The following is a 17,668-nucleotide window of genomic DNA, read 5'->3' on the forward strand; positions in this document are numbered from 1 at the left end:
TCATTGTTCAGCACGCCAAAGGCTTGGCCTAAGAATCCAGCTCGAATTCAGAAGCCTAGGATCTCGGGGCTCTGGAGACAGGCAGATTGAGGGTCAATGTCATGACAGGAGTCCCATGTGTCGTCGGGGGAGTCGGGATATCTGCTGTGTGCCTGGAGATCCAGGGTCTTTGCGATCTTCAGACACAGAGCTCGATAAAAGTGATGTAAAGGACTTTTAACATCGTAAACCAGTGAGTTGCTTGTTTCGTCTCCCCACTCGCTGGGAAAATGGAGACAACTCTTTCTCCCTTATTAGGGAGAGAGAGAACCTGTGGTGTGTTGAATACCAAGTCTTTGGGGTAACTGCAAGTCCGTGTCTATGCTATCGCTTTGTTCACACTTGAGTGCTTGGTGGCGATGCTGATGCTTTTTTTTGCTGGGGGGGAGGGGGGATTGTTGCTCCCTGCTGCTTATGGGCAGGAGAGCGGATCAGGGGGAGACTTTGGGGTTCTAACATGTAACCATCTGTCATCCTTTGGGGCACTCCTCTGTCTTCGTGGATGGTTGCAAAGAAAAAGCATTTCAGGACGTATATTGTATACTTTTCTCTGACATTAAGTTGTACCTTTGATTAGGCAAATATCCAGTGTTCTCTGGCTCCCACAGACACAACTACACCTTCCCCAAGTGTGCCCTAACCATATTTTTATACATTTGTAACATGAATTTTTGAATGTTCAATCCTGGCCCAATCCCATAAGGTCTCTTCACCACGGATTTTACCATCTCACTTTGTTCCAAATTTCGGGGAGTAATGGAATTACACTCCAAGATTTGTACATTGTTCTGGATCTGCCTTGGTGATAATTCAATCAAACGTGTTTTGGGGAACTTGCTACTGAGAAAGGAGCAAAGTAGGAAATAGGTGTGATGTAGAAGGGGCTTTTCATGCAAACTCAGCATACAGTACTTCACTTCATTCCCTCTCCTCTCTGAAAACCGTGTCCGCTCTTTGAAGGAACCTTTAAAGCTCACCTTTTCTGAATTCTATTCCATCTGTCAGTGCAATTTCAAGACCTCTGATGGGATGTCATTTTGCTTTGGTTTGATGTTAGTGGAAAACTTCCTGAACGGAACTACTCATTCGCAATGGGTAAACTCGATGTCAGATCTGTTCTTAAACCAAATCAGCTCCATGTTGACAGAAAATGGTGAGTGTGAGTAGAAAGGCCCTGCATGTTCTATTTCTCATAGAATCAAAGGGCACAGTAAATAGACAGGTCACATTTGTCCAAAGAGAAGGCATTTCTCTCTTAACTATTTCACCCCCATGGTCTCCTTGACCCTTGACCCTGTAAACCTTTGCTCAGATTCTCAGCTGCTAATTTCCCAACATCCCTGTTCACCGGGTTGGAACTTTCAACATTAGTCAAAGTGTGATCCATCCAGATTCATGCCTGGGGCAGATGAAGTCTGCGGTGAGTTTCAGTACAAGGGATAACAATTCTCACATGTCACACATATTGGAGAAGTTACACAGAATCAGAATTAGTTTCAATATCACTGGGATACTGTAGCAGCCCAAAACGGGCGTATTCTATGATTCCCATTTGAGCTGTTCACAGAATCATCACTTATCAGTGCCATCTTGAAGTTTAACTAAAGAATATTAATTGTTCAACTTTGATTTCATTGTACACACGAGAAAATTGGCAGACGTTGGAAATCTAAAGTGCTGTCAGAAAATGCTGGAGGAACTCAACAGGTCAGACAGCATCTGTGGAAATGAACAGATAGTTGACATTTTGGACCAAGACCCTTCTTCAGGACTGAGAAGGAAGGGGGAATATGTCTGAATAAAAAGAAGGGGCGGGGACGGAGGTTGTCTGGAAGGTGATAGGTGAAACAAGGTCGGTGGGAAAGATCAAGTGCTGGAGAAGGAATCTAAGAGGAGAGTAGAGTGGACATTGGAGAAAGGGAAAGAGGAGGCATCCCGGGGGATGTAACAGGCAGGCCCCGAACCTCGACTATCTATACATTTCCATAGATGCTGCCTGACCTGCTAAATTGCTCCAACATTTTTTTGTGTTGCTTTTGATTTCATAGTAGTGAGGGGGGTTGAGGTGATCTAAGTTTATATTTTCCTTATCTTTTGTTGCTGACTTTACAATTGTGTTTAAACACTTAATTTCACATAGTATATAAACTGATCAATGACAAAATCATTCAGAACACATGGAGAGCTTTTGTTACTTTGGGTTTGCTACATTTGTTTTAGGAGAAAACAGTGCAGTATATTAGCTTTGAATGTATACCTGCTTAAATTCATTGTATAGTATGAGTGCTGTCTCTATTGTGGCAGTCACTGTTGTCATCTGTGTAATGTTCACCCTCAGTGAAGGATGTGGTTAGAACTTCTGCCTTCTTTACTTCTCCTACCAAACAGAATATACAGAAGTATCAATGGATGCTATATATATACAGATTGTTCTGGTCTCTTCCTGCATTGCCTATCACCTCTTGGAAAACTTCTCAACAACCATGGTTCCACATGCTGATGAAAATAAATTCAGAGGTACAAAACATCTTCAGCAAAGCATTTTTGTTTCGGCAGCTATATCAGTGAACAACAATAACAGTTTGTTGTAGAAATGTGAAGAGATCACTTAACCACTGTGCTTAAACCTAATTCCAATCGTGTGCACATCTGTCAATACAACAGTGGGATTGTAAAACATTTTCTATTCTGTTGTTGTGAAGTTATCCAACAACTGCAGCTTTATAAAATATTGGTCAGACTGCACATGGAATATGATAAACAGTTTTGGGCACCTTATCTTTGAATGTATGTGCTGTAATTGGAGAAGATCCAGAGGAGGTGCCAAAGAATGATCCCAGAAATGAAAGGGTTAACGTATGAGGAGTGTTTGATCGCTGTGAGCCTGTACTTGCTGGAGTTCAGAAGAATAGATGGTGTTGGGGGGTGGGGGGTGGTGTTTGCATTGAAACCTCTTGAATTGTGAAGGGCCAAAGTCCGAGATGGACTGTATGTGGAGAGGATGTTTCCTATGGTGGGTGACTTGCTGACCAGAGGGTGCCAATTCTGTGGAATTCACTGTCACAGATGGCTGTGGAGGCCATCACTGAGTATACTTGAAGTGGAGTTTGATAGATTTTTGATTAGTAAGGGTGTCAAAGGTTATGGGGAGAATAGGATTGTGGGGGATAATAAATCAGCCATAATAGAATGAGGAACAGACTCAATGGGCTGAATGGACTCAGGTTTAACAGGTCCAGATTCACAAGTGGGACCGCTGCGTCTGGAATTATCTCTGGCTCACCAACATCCATCAGATAACCCTGAGCTGAAGATGTAATGAACTCCAAACAGACTCTGGTGTTACTGCTTCACGTCCTCACAAAGCAGGTGAAGGGTAAAATGTGATATTCCTCCTTATGAGTAGGACGTTTCAAAGATCAAAATTCAAATTAAATTTATTATCAAAGCACATATATGTCACCATATACTATCCTGATTATAATGCAGTCCACCTTCTCTCATTTTCAAGACCCTTTATTGTACACTCATGGGTTACAGTCACAGATCAGAACTGAGATAAGTTCCTTCTATTTGCAGATTCACGCCCTGATGACGAATGCAAGTTGCAATAATTTGCAGTTCACTCATTTTATTCAGCACCCAACTTTTATTTCCATTGCCCGTTGTCCTTTAAGACCTTTGTACAGTGACTGGAAACATTCATGCATGTGTATCTTTCTCATTCCATTTCTACAAAATGTGTTAGTAATTATGCACCTTATCAAAGTTGAAAAACTTCATAACAAATTTATTATCAAAGTACTGCACATATGTGTCACCCTGAGATTCATTTTCATACAGGCAGTCACAGTAGAACAATGAAATACAATAGGATCAATCAAAACTACACACAAAGACGGACAAATTACTAATCTGCAAAGGAAAGCAAATGATGCAAATACACTCCTCTATACCATCCACAACATCGACAATCTTTGTGTCATGTGTAAACATATGAACATACAATGGACTTTTGAACTAAGTACCATTACAAAAGCTGGTTCATCTGTCGAAGTGTCCATAAGTCAGATGTTCATAACCTGAGAATGAACAGCATAGTCTTTCATCCTACACATCATTCCTCAGAGCAGATCTGTTTTCTCAACTGACACTCTTACACATTTAATCCAGATCTGAGGAGGGTCCTTGACCTGAAACTGGGTTCAATCAAGGATCTAGGCCTGAATATCGAACTGTTTATTCCTTTCCATAGTTACTGCCTGATCAACTGAGCTCCTCTAGCATTTGTGTGTAGATAATCAGCATATTGGAGGAGATTGAAGATCTGCCTGAATGCTGTCACAATAACTATCTCTCACTGAACATTAGCAAAACCAAAAAGCTGATGATTGACTGCAGGAAGAGGTATCCTGATGTTCTTGATCCAGTTCTCATCAGGACAATATCTCCAACTACCATAATGCAATCATGAGAATTTTGTAAAAATCTAGATTTTTAAAAATTCTCTTCCCATGCTTCCCATGAGAGAAAACATTCTGTGTATCCATCCGAGATTGTTAAAAATCTAAATGGCATATGTTTAGGGAGAATGAGAAATATTTAAAAGGGGAAACCTCTTCATTAGAAGATTGTACATTCGTAGGACATGCTGTGGTTAAGGAAGGCAGAATAGCAGCATTTAAACGACAGTGGACAGCTCTCTGGATAGGGAAGGTTTAGTGGAATATGGGCCAAATGTAGGTGAATGTGTCTAGCTTAAATCCACATTTCTCTCAGCATGGTAGAGTTGGGATGAAGGGCTCATTTCTGTGCTGTACTGTACTCCACTCTATTGTGTATTTGAGTTCCAGTTACAGGTCAGCATTGAGAAAAGTATTTCCTCTGATTTGCAGATTCACCTCCTGTGACTTGACCTTTGCAATTCACAACAGGATACAACTCACACATTTTAGTGGTGTGATCAATCGAGTCGAGTAAGGTGTTCTCCAAAGGGGTTGTCTGTTTGTGAGTCCTCAGCTGGATGTAGAGGCCAATCTGGGATGCATACCGTATGTTCTGGTGCACGTGGGCAAGACTAAGTGGTTCCTATAGTTAGTTGCTGGGTCTTGTGGTTGTTCATTCCCTCCTTTTGCAGCTGCAGCTTGTTCTCTGCAGCACCACGGAGGCTGCTCCCATATAATGCATCTCTGTCTTAAACAGGTTTCTCCTAGTGCTTCCATTGAATGCAACATCTTCGCATTTTTTAGATGTAATCTTGAATTTCAGGCTGATTTCAATATTATCTTTGAAGTTGACCTTCCTTCAACTGGAAGTAAAGGATCTGTTTGGGGAGATGTGAGTTAGGCATCCGAATAACATGACCTATCTATCTGGTTGGTGTTACCTTATTGTAGTGGAGATGCTGTTCATGTTGGACTCTTCTCGTACACTGGTGTTAGTGTGTCTGTTCTTCCAGCTGATCCTCAAAACCCGTCATAAGGTTCTTTTGTGTCCCAGAGCTTTCAGGTGTCTACTGTTGATGGTCCATGATTCAGCTCCATACAGTAATGTAGGAAGGATGAATACTCTATAGAACAACAGTTTTGTTTAGACCTTTAGATTTTTCTAAGTCCCTTTTCCATAACCTTTCATAGGCTCCTCTAGCACTGTTCCGGCAGTGGTTGATCTCTGAGTCAATGTCTGCTTTTCTGGAGAGAGTGCTGCCAAGGTAGGGAAGGTGATCTATATTTTCAAGGGTGATATCATCAATGTTTATGGAGGGTGGAATAATGGCTGGCTAGATGGTGGCTGATATAAGATCTGTGTATTTTTATATTCAAATCAAGACTTAGGGCACTAGATGCCTTGGCAAAGGCATTCAGGATACATTGGAAGTCTTCTTCAGAGTGTGTTGTGATGGTGTTGTCATCGCATACAGAAGCTTTATGATGACCTTGTTCTTGGTCTTGAACTGGTTGAGGTTGAAAAGTCTGTTGTCCATTCTATACATGATTGGGATTCACTGTGGCAGATCTTGGCCAATGATCTTGGCATTCAGGATGAGGTAGTTAATTGGATGATACATTGGCTTTGTAGCGGAAGCCTGACAGTGGTAGTAGATGTCTGCCTCTCTGACTGGAGGTCTGTGACATGTGCTGTGCCACAGGGATTGGTACTGGGTCCTTTGCTGTTTGTCATCTATATCAGTGATCTGGATGATAATGTAATTAACGGCATCAGCAAATTTACAGATGACACCAAGATTGGGACAATGAGAGATTTGTATCTACTGGATAAATGGGCTGAAAAATAGCAGATGGGATTTAATGCAGGCAAGTGCGAGGTTTTGCACTTCAGAAGGACCAGCCAGGGTAGGTCCTACACAGTGAACAGTAGGGCAATGAGGAATTATGTTAGAACCAAAGGATCTGGGAATACAGGTCCATAATTCATCGAAGGTGGCATCAAAAGTTGCTAGGGTCATAAGAAAGCTTTTAGCACTTTGGCCTTCATAAACCAAAAAAAAACAAACTGTTGAGTACAGGAGATGGGTGGAGTGTTATGCTGGAGTTGTTTCAGATATTGGTAAGGTATAATCTGGATTCTTGTGTGCATCTTTGGTCACCTACCTCCTGGAAAGATGTAAATAAGAGTACAGAGAACTGTAAAAGAAGAGTACGGAGAAAATTGACATGGATGTTGCTGGATCTAGAGGTCCTGAGCAATATGGAAAGATTGAATAGGTTCAGATTTTTTTCCTTGGAATGGAGAAGATTGACAGATTTATAGATGTATACAAGATTATGAGGGTAAAGATAGGGTATATGCAAACAGGCTTTTTCCACTGAGGTTGGGAGGGACTACAACTAGAAATCATGGGTTGTGGGTTAATGGTAAAAAGGTTAAGGGGAAAAAGAGGGAAAAGAAAACCTGTTCAGTCAGATGGTTGTGAAAGTGTGGAATGAGCTGCAGCGTAAGTGGTGCACGTTAACTCAATTTCAACATTTAAGAGAAGTTTCGATAGGTACGTGGATGGTAGGAATATGGAGGGCTATGTTGCCAGTGTAAGTAGATGGGAATAGGCAACTTAAATGTCTTGGCATAGACTAGATGGACCAAAGGGCCTGTTTGTGTACGGAACTTTTCTATGACTCGATGACATGGTGGAGGGGTCAGCCAACAATCTGTCCAGCAGTCATCTTTGCCAATAATGGCCTGTGTGATATTTACACATGAAGGCAATCCCGAGATCAGACAATGACAAAGGATGCCTTGAATTTGTTTTTCTGGTGGAGGAGAGTATTCATGATGATAAGACCGTGCTCAGGACATGTAGTGAGAAGTCGTTCATTTACTTTTATTCAGGACCCAGCATTACTTTCCATTGATCAGTGTCCTTAAGATCTTTGTGCAGTGACGATAATTGTGCTCAATGTGAATAATATTGCAGTATTACTCTGTGTAATAATATTCCTGAATATATGAGGAAAATGTGTGCCTGTCTGAAATGAAATCTGCAGATGATGGAAATAGTCAACAGGTCAGCCAGCAACTACAAGGAGAATAACAAAGCTAATATTTCAGGTCAATGTTTTTCAATAAAATCATTCCATTGGGATATCATGATCTGAAGATTATTTGATTCCCTCTCAAAAAAAGTTTCAAACCACTGACACACAAAGGAAAATCTAGTACCCTGAATTTATGAGTGAAATTATATTCTAAACAGAACAAATGATATATTTTTCTGTGAAAACAAAATTTAATGAAGAAGCATTTTCATTCATATATTAGGAATTGTTTGTTGAAATAAACAACAGGAAGACAGTAATTTGAATCTATTGAACAGATTTTAACATGGAAAAGGATCTCTTGTTTTCCAGGCATATATGACAAATAAACTTTTCTCTGGTTTCAATCAGGTACAGGTATCAATTACAGCTGACATTTTGATAACAAAATCTGCCAACTCCAGGGATGATGAAGAAGATGGCAGAGTTTGTCATCGAAATATTGGTTATCATCGATTCCTGTACCTGGATGGAAGCCCGAGAAGAGATATTAACATGGTAAAAGAATTTTGAGCAGTTCATGATCATACAAAGCTTACAAATTGATGCTGGGTTTATGCAGGAAATCAAGAGACAATGTCATAATATTCAGATCAGTGTGGGTGAAGTGTTGCGAGCAGATTTCTATTAAGCAAGACCACCATCTTGAAGCATGATAAGATTATTTTGTTCGAATTCACCTTCTGCAATGCAATTCTGTGATATAATAACAAGAGATCAATTCTCTACAGGGCGGATGAGTAATGAATACTTAATCTTGGTGCAACACTCCTCCACGATCAGTGTTATCTGGGATCCTTCTCTTTTTCTCTTGGACCAGTCTGCGAGGATCTGATTGATCAGATCTCTATAAAAGCAAAAGTGAAATTATCAAACAACAGGAATTCTGCAGATACTGGAACTTCAAGCAACACACATCAAAGTTGCTGGTGAACGCAGCAGGCCAGGCAGCATCTCTAGGAAGAGGTACAGTCGACGTTTGAGGTTGACTGTACCTCTTCCTAGAGATGCTGCCTGGCCTGCTGCGTTCACCAGCAATTTTAAAGTGAAATTATCAGATTTATTGACACAGGGAACCATGCAATACTGTATGATTCTATGTACCTGTGATGTTGTACTCGTTGCACTGATGCATACACGTGCTTGTGCATTGGACAATAAAGTGGACGTTGACTTTGATTTATATTTCATGTGAGCACCTCGCATAATTCTGTCTGAAATTCAGTGTCCAATATATTTTCTTGTTGAGTACTGGACTTCATTCTACACATGGACAGAGTGTGAAAAGCTGCTTCCAGAATATCATCCTCATGCAGCTTTGGGTGGACAAAAGGTTAGACATTCATTTGTGAATGTTTTTTTACCTTTAAATAGCCAGCATATTTGAATGAATTTGGAGTGAAGAAGGATGGCAGGTACTTTACATCGATAGAGGTGTACAAGATAAGAATCGTATATTGATTGCTTAGCCTGAGGCATTTTTGAAGGGCAGAAATGTCTAATATGAGGGGGAATAATTCAAGGTAATTGGAGAAGCGCATCGCGGGAATGTCAGAGGGAAGTTTTTAAACAGAGAGATGTGGGTGCATGAAGGATCCTACCAGGGTTGGTGGTAGAGGCAGATACATTAGCGACATTTAAGAAACTCTTTCAAAGATGCATGGATCACAGAAAATTTGAAGGCTGTATAGGAGAGAAAGGATAGATTGATCCTAGAGTAGGTTAAGAGGTCAGCACAAAATGGTGGGCCAAAGGACATTTCCTGTGCTGTAATGTTCAATGTTCTATGTTCAAATTCATGGAAACCATTCGGGAGCATCTACTGACCTAGACTTACCTTTTTGTCTCCTGTGAACCATGTGACAGCGACTGTCCAGATCCCCAGCAGAGCAAAGAACAGCCAGCGTCCCACTTTCCATATCATGTAACTGAACAAAGGGGAAGAGACACTGAATCAATGGGAGAACAGGAAACATCTTGGGGTTTGAAATATTTACCTGGTTCCTCTGTGAAATTAGTGAAGTGGAGCAGTAAAAGCAGCAAGGCCAGGGAAGTTCAGCTGGGAGATTAATCTCATGCTGGACTGAGGGAGGGAAGATGACCTATGATCATCATTTGGAGACATAATTGTGGAAACACGACTTCAGGTACTGTATGATGCAACAGTAGATAATGGAGATAGATTTAGAAATGGCAGGGAAGGAAATAATGAGGTTGGGTAACGATGAGCCTGGGGACAATATAATGTCATTGACATGATCCAATGATTAACAACAGTCAGCTGTACCATTGGGTTAAATTCCTGCCACTATTTGTAAAGAGTTTGTACATTCTCCCTAAAACTACATGAGGTTCCTTTGGGTGCTCCAGTTTCCTTCCATATTCCAAAGACATATGGTTGAGAGTTAGTCGCTTGAGGGCATACTCACTCATAACACCATGATTAAAGAGACCATGAAGGGAATTTGCAAGTTTGAGTACTTAGAGCAGGGGTTCCAAACTTTTTTATGGTCACCAAATTACAGGAAGGATATTAATAAGGTTGAAAGAGTGCAGAGAAGGTTTACAAGGATGTTGCCAGGACTTGAGAAACTCAGTTACAGAGAAAGGTTGAATAGGTTAGGACTTTATTCCCTGGAGCGTAGAAGAATGAGGGGAGATTTGATAGAGATATATAAAATTATGATGGGTATAGATAGAGTGAATGCAAGCAGGCTTTTTCCACTGAGGCTAGGGGAGAAAAAAAACAGAGGACATGGGTTAAGGGTGAAGAGGGAAAAGTTTAAAGGGAACATTAGGGGGGGGGCTTCTTCATACAGAGAGTGGTGGGAGTGTGGAATGAGCTGCCAGATGAAGTGGTAAATGCAGGCTCACTTTCAACATTTAAGAAAAAAATTGGACAGGTACATGGATGAGAGGTGCATGAAAGGATATGGTCCAGGTGCAGGTCAGTGGGACTAGGCAGAAAAATGGTTTGGCACAGCCAAGAAGGGCCAAAAGGCCTGTTTCTGTGCTGTAATGTTCTATGATTCTATGGTTCTATGTACCAATACTATTAAGCAAGGGGTCCATGCACCACAGGTCGTGAACCCCTGATTTAGAGGATAAATCAACCAGAATGTGTAGGGAAGTTAAGATGAAGTGAGCAACGTAAAATGCATTTTATGATGATAATAGAGAAGTTAACAAATAAGAAGAAAACCAAATATGTAAGGGAAAAGCAGATAGAACATAGAACAGTACAACCAAGTACAGGCACTTCTGCCCACCATGTTGTGCTGGCCCTTTAACCTATTTCAATATCAATCTAACACTTCCCTCCCACCTAGCCCTTCATATTTCCTTCTTCATGTGCCTATCTTAAATCTCCCAAATGTACTTGTCTCTACTAGTACCCCAGCAGCAAGTTCCAGTACTTGCCACTCTCTGTGTAAAAGACCTACATCTGATAACCCACCTATACTTTCCCCTTATGTCCCCTTATATTAAAGTTCAAAGTTCAATGTAAATATATACCTCACGATATACAACATTGAGATTCATTTTTCTTGTGGGCATAATCAATAAATCTATAGAATCATAACCATAACATAATCAATAAAAGACCACCAAACTTGGGTGTTCTGTCAGGGTGCAGAACACAGAAAACTGTGCAAACACATAAAGAAAGAAATAATAATAAATATATAAGCAATAACTATCAAGAACGTGAGATGATGAATCCTTGAAAGTGGGAAAATTGCTAGCGGAAAAAAACCCAAGGAAAAAAGATGCTGATTGTTGAATCTACTAATACCTCCTATCATCTTATACACCTCTATCAAGTCACCTCTTAACCTCTTTTTGTCCAATGAGAAAATCCCTAGCTCACTCATCGCATCCTCATAAAATATGTTGTCTATACCAGGCAGCAGCCTGGTAAATCTCTTCTAAAGCTTTTCCATCTTTTCTATACTGAGGTGACTAGAACTGAACACAATACTCCAAGTGTGGATGAATCAGAGTTTTATAGAGTTGCAAATTACCTCAAGCCTCTTAAATTCAGTCCCACAACTAATAAAAGCCAACACACAATGTTCTTTGTTAACCACCCTATCAACCTGCATGGCAACATTCTGTTTATGTCTGGGGGAAAAGCTCTTTAGGCATACCAAGACAAGATAGGGAGGCAAACAAAAGATTCTAGGGTGACATCTACTATTGGACTGCCTGAGCCAAATTGTCTTTCTACTTTAACATATCTTCAAGGTAACCCTATATTAATGCTGTGTAGTCCAGGGCAGTAATACTGACCTCACCTATGCCCACTCCCCAGGAACATCTTTCCAGCAGATGCAGTGACCAGCAGTGTTACCTTAACCGACCATGAAATTTGCCATCAGGGTCACATCAGACTTGGTCATGGCAAGGCAAAGCAGCTTTGCTGAGATTTGACAAATACAACCGACATCAAGCCGTACATCCTCTAAGGGGTGGCAAAGGGAGGAATCTGCTCTTATTTCTCAACGAGCAAAGCAGCCGGATGCAAATCCAGCACTGTTTCCATTTTGATAAGTGAGATTCTAAAATAACACTTTCAACTTTCATGTTTAAATCAACACAAATATTTACCTTGGAGCCTCAGGATTGAAATGTGTGAGAAAGAGCAGTGTATAGGCCTCTCCCATTATTTCAGTATGTTTGAAGTCAATACTCTCACAGGTACAATGCCAGCAAAGAAAGGTGAGTGTACCACCCTCCTCCTGCCCCTCCCATTCCCCACTCTCCGCAAGCCATCACTACCAATAAGATCACATATCTTGCACGGCAGTAGTGTCAATCAAAACGTTGACAAATGAGAACATTGTACCTTTTGGCAGAAATGGATTGTATGTTTTTTTTTCGAGTATCATTGACTCTTATTTCTGAAGTTTCAGAATGTGAAGTCCTCGTTGAATCTGTTACAGAAGTTTCAGAATGTGAAGTCCTCGTTGAATCTGTTACAGAAGTTTCGGGATGTGAAGTCCTCGTTGAATCTGTTACAGAAGTTTCAGAATGTGAAGTCCTCATTGAATCTGTTACAGAAGTTTCAGAATGTGAAGTCCTCACTGATTCTGTTACAGGAGTTTTAGAACTGTATCCAGATTCTGTAGAGATAAGGAGAGAAAATCCAGTTTCAACAGCTTCCCTGTGCAAGTAGATGAGAAGATAGCTTGCAGAATAATGACGGCAAATCCGTCGATGTTGTGTGTTTGGATTTCCAGAAAGCTTTTGATAAGGTCCGACATGATGGATTAGCATGTCAGATTAAAGCAGGTGGATTAGAGGACTAATATGGATAGAGAACCAGTTGACAGACAGAATTCAAACAGCGGGAATGAAGAGCTCTGCTTTTGACTGGCAGCGAGTTTATAGAGGAAAACTGTTGTATTCAGTGCTGGAAACCCAACTCATCTCATTGTACATTAACAGCACAGTCCAGGGGAATTAAATGTAATATATCAAGTTTGCAGAGGGCACAAAGCCGGGTGACAACGTGTACTGTGAGGAGTTTCTTAAGCATGATTTGGACTGATTCAAAGAATTAGCAAATGAATGGCAGATGCATCATTCTGTAGACAAATGTGAAGTGATCCACTTCAGTGTGAGCAGTCTTAGCTCAAAGATTTCTGCTTATTTTAGAGTACAAAAAACATACAAATATTAATCAATCCAAATAAAGAGCTGAGAAATGATGCTGGAGGGAAATTAATGCTAAAGGGTGTGATACAAAGGAATAAAAAGAAATGAAATACTGTATAGTGCTTCTGAAAAATCCACTACTTTTATAGATGAGATAAAGAAAATTCCTTAGATAATGATGAATTATTTGATAATTAAAGCAATTACATCATGATGTGCTAATACTTAGCCAATGAAAAATGACAAAAGTGATTAACTATTTGTTTAGTTGCTATACCTCTTTCTCCCAGTGAGATTGCCAGTATTTGCTCTGATGGTCAGATATCTGTCACATGTTTGGAGGGTCTTGAGAGAAAGTGTTTGGTTTCTGCGACCTGCTTCAGCAAGGGAGTACTTTGGTGCTGCTGTTTGCATGGAGGCAGTGGGTGAAGCCCAGAAGTATCAGGAAGGTGGATGTCCACACAAAGGAGCTGGAGGAACTCAGCAGGTCAGGTAACATCTCTGGAGGAAAATGCACGTGTGATGTTTCTGACTGAGATGCTTCACCAGGACTGGAAAGAATGAGGGGAGAGGATTGAATAAAAGGGTGGGGAGAGGAGGAGGAGCATAAGCTGACAGGTGATAGGTGAATCTAGGTGAGAGGAGGAAAGTAGGAAGGTGCGGTGGGGCAAAAGAATAGTATGATAAATTGGGAGGTGATAGGCGGTAGAGGCAAAGGGTTAAAGATAGAGGAATTTGAGTGGAAAGGACAGTAGACCATGGAATAAAAGAAGAAGATGTGGGCACAAGGGCAGTGGAGGGGAATGACAAGGAGTAAAAGGGCAAGATGGATAAAGGAAAACAAAAGGATTCTAATGGGACAAGATCTCATCAGATTTCACTTAATCTGATTCCCACCGGTAATGAGTGGATGAAGAGGCTGGATGTTTCGGAGTGGATGGTCAGTGGGTTCTGGGGGTGGGGGCTCAGAGCACACTTATGGGGATACAGATGGGTGGGAGCTAGGAGGGACTGATTGATCCCTGAGATAGGCCATTGGTTGGACTGGCCTACTTTAGAAGAATTAAATGCAATCTGTTGAGTTATGGGAAATGATTCCCTTTTTATAGTTTTCAGGTAATTATCTAATGAGCAACAAATTTCTTTCTGATCTGTTACGGTCGGATTGTTAGTTTTAGTCTGAATACAAACCTCTGACAGATTGGCATTTCATACAGTTCAGAGGCAGGAAAATTGTGATCAGCCTCCCACTGGAAATCGGTGTCCATTCAGTGGGTGAGAACAATGAGTGGGGTTTCCCTGACACCTGCCCACTCCCCTCAGGACTCAACACTGCAGTGGACCCTCAGAACATGAGAGCTGTCCTGACCCTTCGCAGTGAAGAAACAGATCAGATATTTAAATGGGGACAGCAAGACAATCCCTGATAAATATACCGCCAGTTACTTTTAGATATATGTGGAATATTGGATTGGGTGAGATCAACATGCATGTGGTTTCCAACTCCAGCCCATTCCTCGTAGAAACCTGTAACTGCTATGGAGCTTTTGGATATCAATGCTACCCTGACTGTTCCCAAAGAAAACTTGGATTAGATATTTCAGTGGAGACATAAAATCAATCACTGAGAAACTTACCATCAGATACTTCTAGATGTACATTAAATCTTGGATCAGAACCTTGTGTTATAATTCCACAGCTGTACCATCCTGTATCTCCAGAATGAAGATCCTCCATAGTAACAGTAAATATTCCCCGTTCTGGGTTATCTGTGATTGACACTCGTCCTTTCCGTCTGTGTTGCCCATTTGTTTCCACTACAACTGAACATTGGTGAATCCATCCATCGCACCAATACTTTGTGTTTGAGTGGTACTTTGCTTCATAGTGGCAATCGATAGTGATCGCTCTTCCCACAACTCCGTTTACATATTTATTTGCCTGCAATGCACCTGAAACTGAGGAGAATATGCTTCCATAAATCAGAATTAGGTTAAATATCATCGGCATATATTTTGAAATTTGTTAACTTGTGGCAGTAGTACAATGCAATGCAGGATAATATGGAACCATAAAACTGTGAATTGCAGTAATTATATATATTGAATAGTTAGATTAAATATGAGTGAAGAAACAGAAATAAAAATAAGTGAAGTAATACAGTAATATATACACACATACACATATATACTGTATACTGTAATTGTTTAACTTATTTATTTATTAGTGCTGAGAGTTGAAAAAAGAAGGCAACTTCCAACAGGTGTTTTTTGGATCGGGACAAGAAGGGCAGCGTGAGAGCTAAATTCTGAAGGAAGGCAGTTTTAAAAAAAATTTCGCGTACAAGAAGGACGAGACTGTGCAGGTGTGTGACGTAGACAGGACAGCACAGAGAGTTTAAAAAGAAGACCACCCTATACAGCGGGCAATGGTCAGAGCGGGCAGCGGAGTGAATGGCAGCAGAGTGTAGGGCTTTGGCTCAACGGGCTTAGGCGGTAATGGGAAGAGGCGAGAACAAGGACCAACTCTTTTTTTACCCCTTGGTGAATCAGGTCGGACAGACAGAGGAATAACAGGGCTCACACAGCTAACAGTACGAGCTAACAGTTTAAAAAGTTCGTGTGTTTGGTGAGGTAAGTGAGTGAGTAGACTTATTTTTCCTTGTTTCATTCCTGTAGAATTAGGTAGCATGTCTGCAGGGTTAGTGCTTTGTTCAGGGTATCAGATGTGGGTTCCTGGGAGACCTCCAGTCTCCCTGATGTCCACACCTGTGCCAGGTGCACCGAGATGCAGCTCCTCAGAGACCATGTTAGGGATCTGGAGCTGCAGCTTGATGACCTACTGCTTATTAGGGAAAGTGAAGAGGTGATAGACAGGAGCTACAGGGAGGTAGTTATCCCTATGCTACAGGAGTCAGAAAACTGGGTGACTGTCAGAAGAGGGAAGGAAAATGCCCAGATAGTGGTGAGCACCCCTGTGGCTGCCCCACTCAGCAACAAATATATCATTCTGGATGCTGTGGAGAGGGATGACCTGACAGGGGACGCCCATGGTGACCGGGTCTCTGGCACTGAGCCTGGCGCTGTTGTGCAGGAGGGAAGGAGGGAGAAGAGGAATGCGGTAGTCATAGGGAATTTCATAGTCAGGGGAACAGACAGAAGATTCTGTGAGCCTGAAAGAGATGCCCGCATAGTGTGTTGCCTCCAGGGTGACAGGGTATGGGATGTCTCAGATCGGGTCCAGAATATTCCGAAGGGAGAGAAAGAGCAGCCAGCTGTCTTTGTACATGTTGGTACCAATGACATAGATAGGAAAAGAGAGAAGGTCCTGAAGAGAAATTTCTGGGAGTTAGGAAGGAAGCTGAGAAGTAGGACCTCCAGGATAGTAATCTCAGGATTGCTACTGTGCCACATACTAGCGAGGGCAAGAATAGTAGGATCAGGCAGATGAATGCGTGGCTGAGAGACTGGTGCAGGGGGCAGGGCTTCAGATTCTTGGATCAATGGGATCTCTTCTGGGGGAAGTATGACCTGTTCAAAAAGGACAGGTTACACCTGAACCCAAAGGGGACCAATATCCCGGTGGGAAGGTTTAATAGAGCTGTTAGGGAGGGTTTAAACTAATTTGGCACGGGGATGGGAACTGGAATGATAGAGCGGAGGAGGGGCAAAACAGAAATAAATCTAAGATAGTGAGCAGTAAAGATGTCAGGAAGGACAGGCAGGTGATGGGGCAAATTTGCAGCCATTGGGATGAGTTGCAGTGCAATAAAGTTGCAGTGCAATCAATGCAAAAAGTACCAAATACTAGACTTGAGGTGTTGTATTTAAATGCACGCAGCATAAGGAATAAGGTGATGATCTTGTCATACAGCTACAGATTGGCAAGTATGATATTGTGGCCATCACTGAGACGAGGCTAAAAGGTGTATGCATCTGGGAGCAGAACATCCAAGGATACATGGTGTATCGGAACGATAAGCGGGGTGGCGTGGCTTTATTGGTAAGAAATGATATTAAATCATTAGAAAGAGGTGACATAGGATTGGAAGGTGCAGAATCTTTATGGGTTGAGCTAAGAAATTGCAGGGGTAAAAGAACCCTGATGGCAGTTATGTACAGGCCTCCTAACAACTGCAGTGATGTGGACTACGAATTACAACAGGAAATAGTAAAGGCTTGTCAGAAGGGCAGTGTTATGATAATTGTAGGAGATTTTAACATTCGAATCGATTGGGAAAATCAGGTCGGCACTGGATCTCAAGAGAGAGAATTTGTAGAATGTCTACGAGATGGCTTTTTAGAACAGCTTGTTGTTGAGCCCTTGAAACTTCCGCTAATGCCCCACCTCCCCCTCGTAACTTCCGCTAATGCCCCACCACCCCCTCGTACCCCATCTGTTTTTTATTTTTATAC

At 41.5% G+C, this 17,668-nt stretch overlaps 1 protein-coding gene and 1 long non-coding RNA gene across 2 annotated transcripts in view; one reads left to right on the forward strand and one right to left on the reverse strand.

The window, feature by feature from the left end:
- Window positions 1-17,668, forward strand: part of LOC134355857 (uncharacterized) — a 545,005-nt gene that overhangs the window by 195,455 nt on the left and 331,882 nt on the right. The window lies entirely within an intron of this gene.
- On the reverse strand, window positions 8,063-12,539 carry LOC134355437 (uncharacterized). The gene is made up of 3 exons (XR_010020074.1): window positions 12,442-12,539; window positions 9,430-9,520; window positions 8,063-8,439 (listed from the first exon to the last, which is right to left on the reverse strand). It is a non-coding gene; the product is annotated as an uncharacterized LOC134355437 (long non-coding RNA).

The sequence above is a fragment of the Mobula hypostoma genome, chromosome 13 (genome assembly GCF_963921235.1).
Source record: "Mobula hypostoma chromosome 13, sMobHyp1.1, whole genome shotgun sequence".
NCBI lineage: Eukaryota > Metazoa > Chordata > Chondrichthyes > Myliobatiformes > Myliobatidae > Mobula > Mobula hypostoma.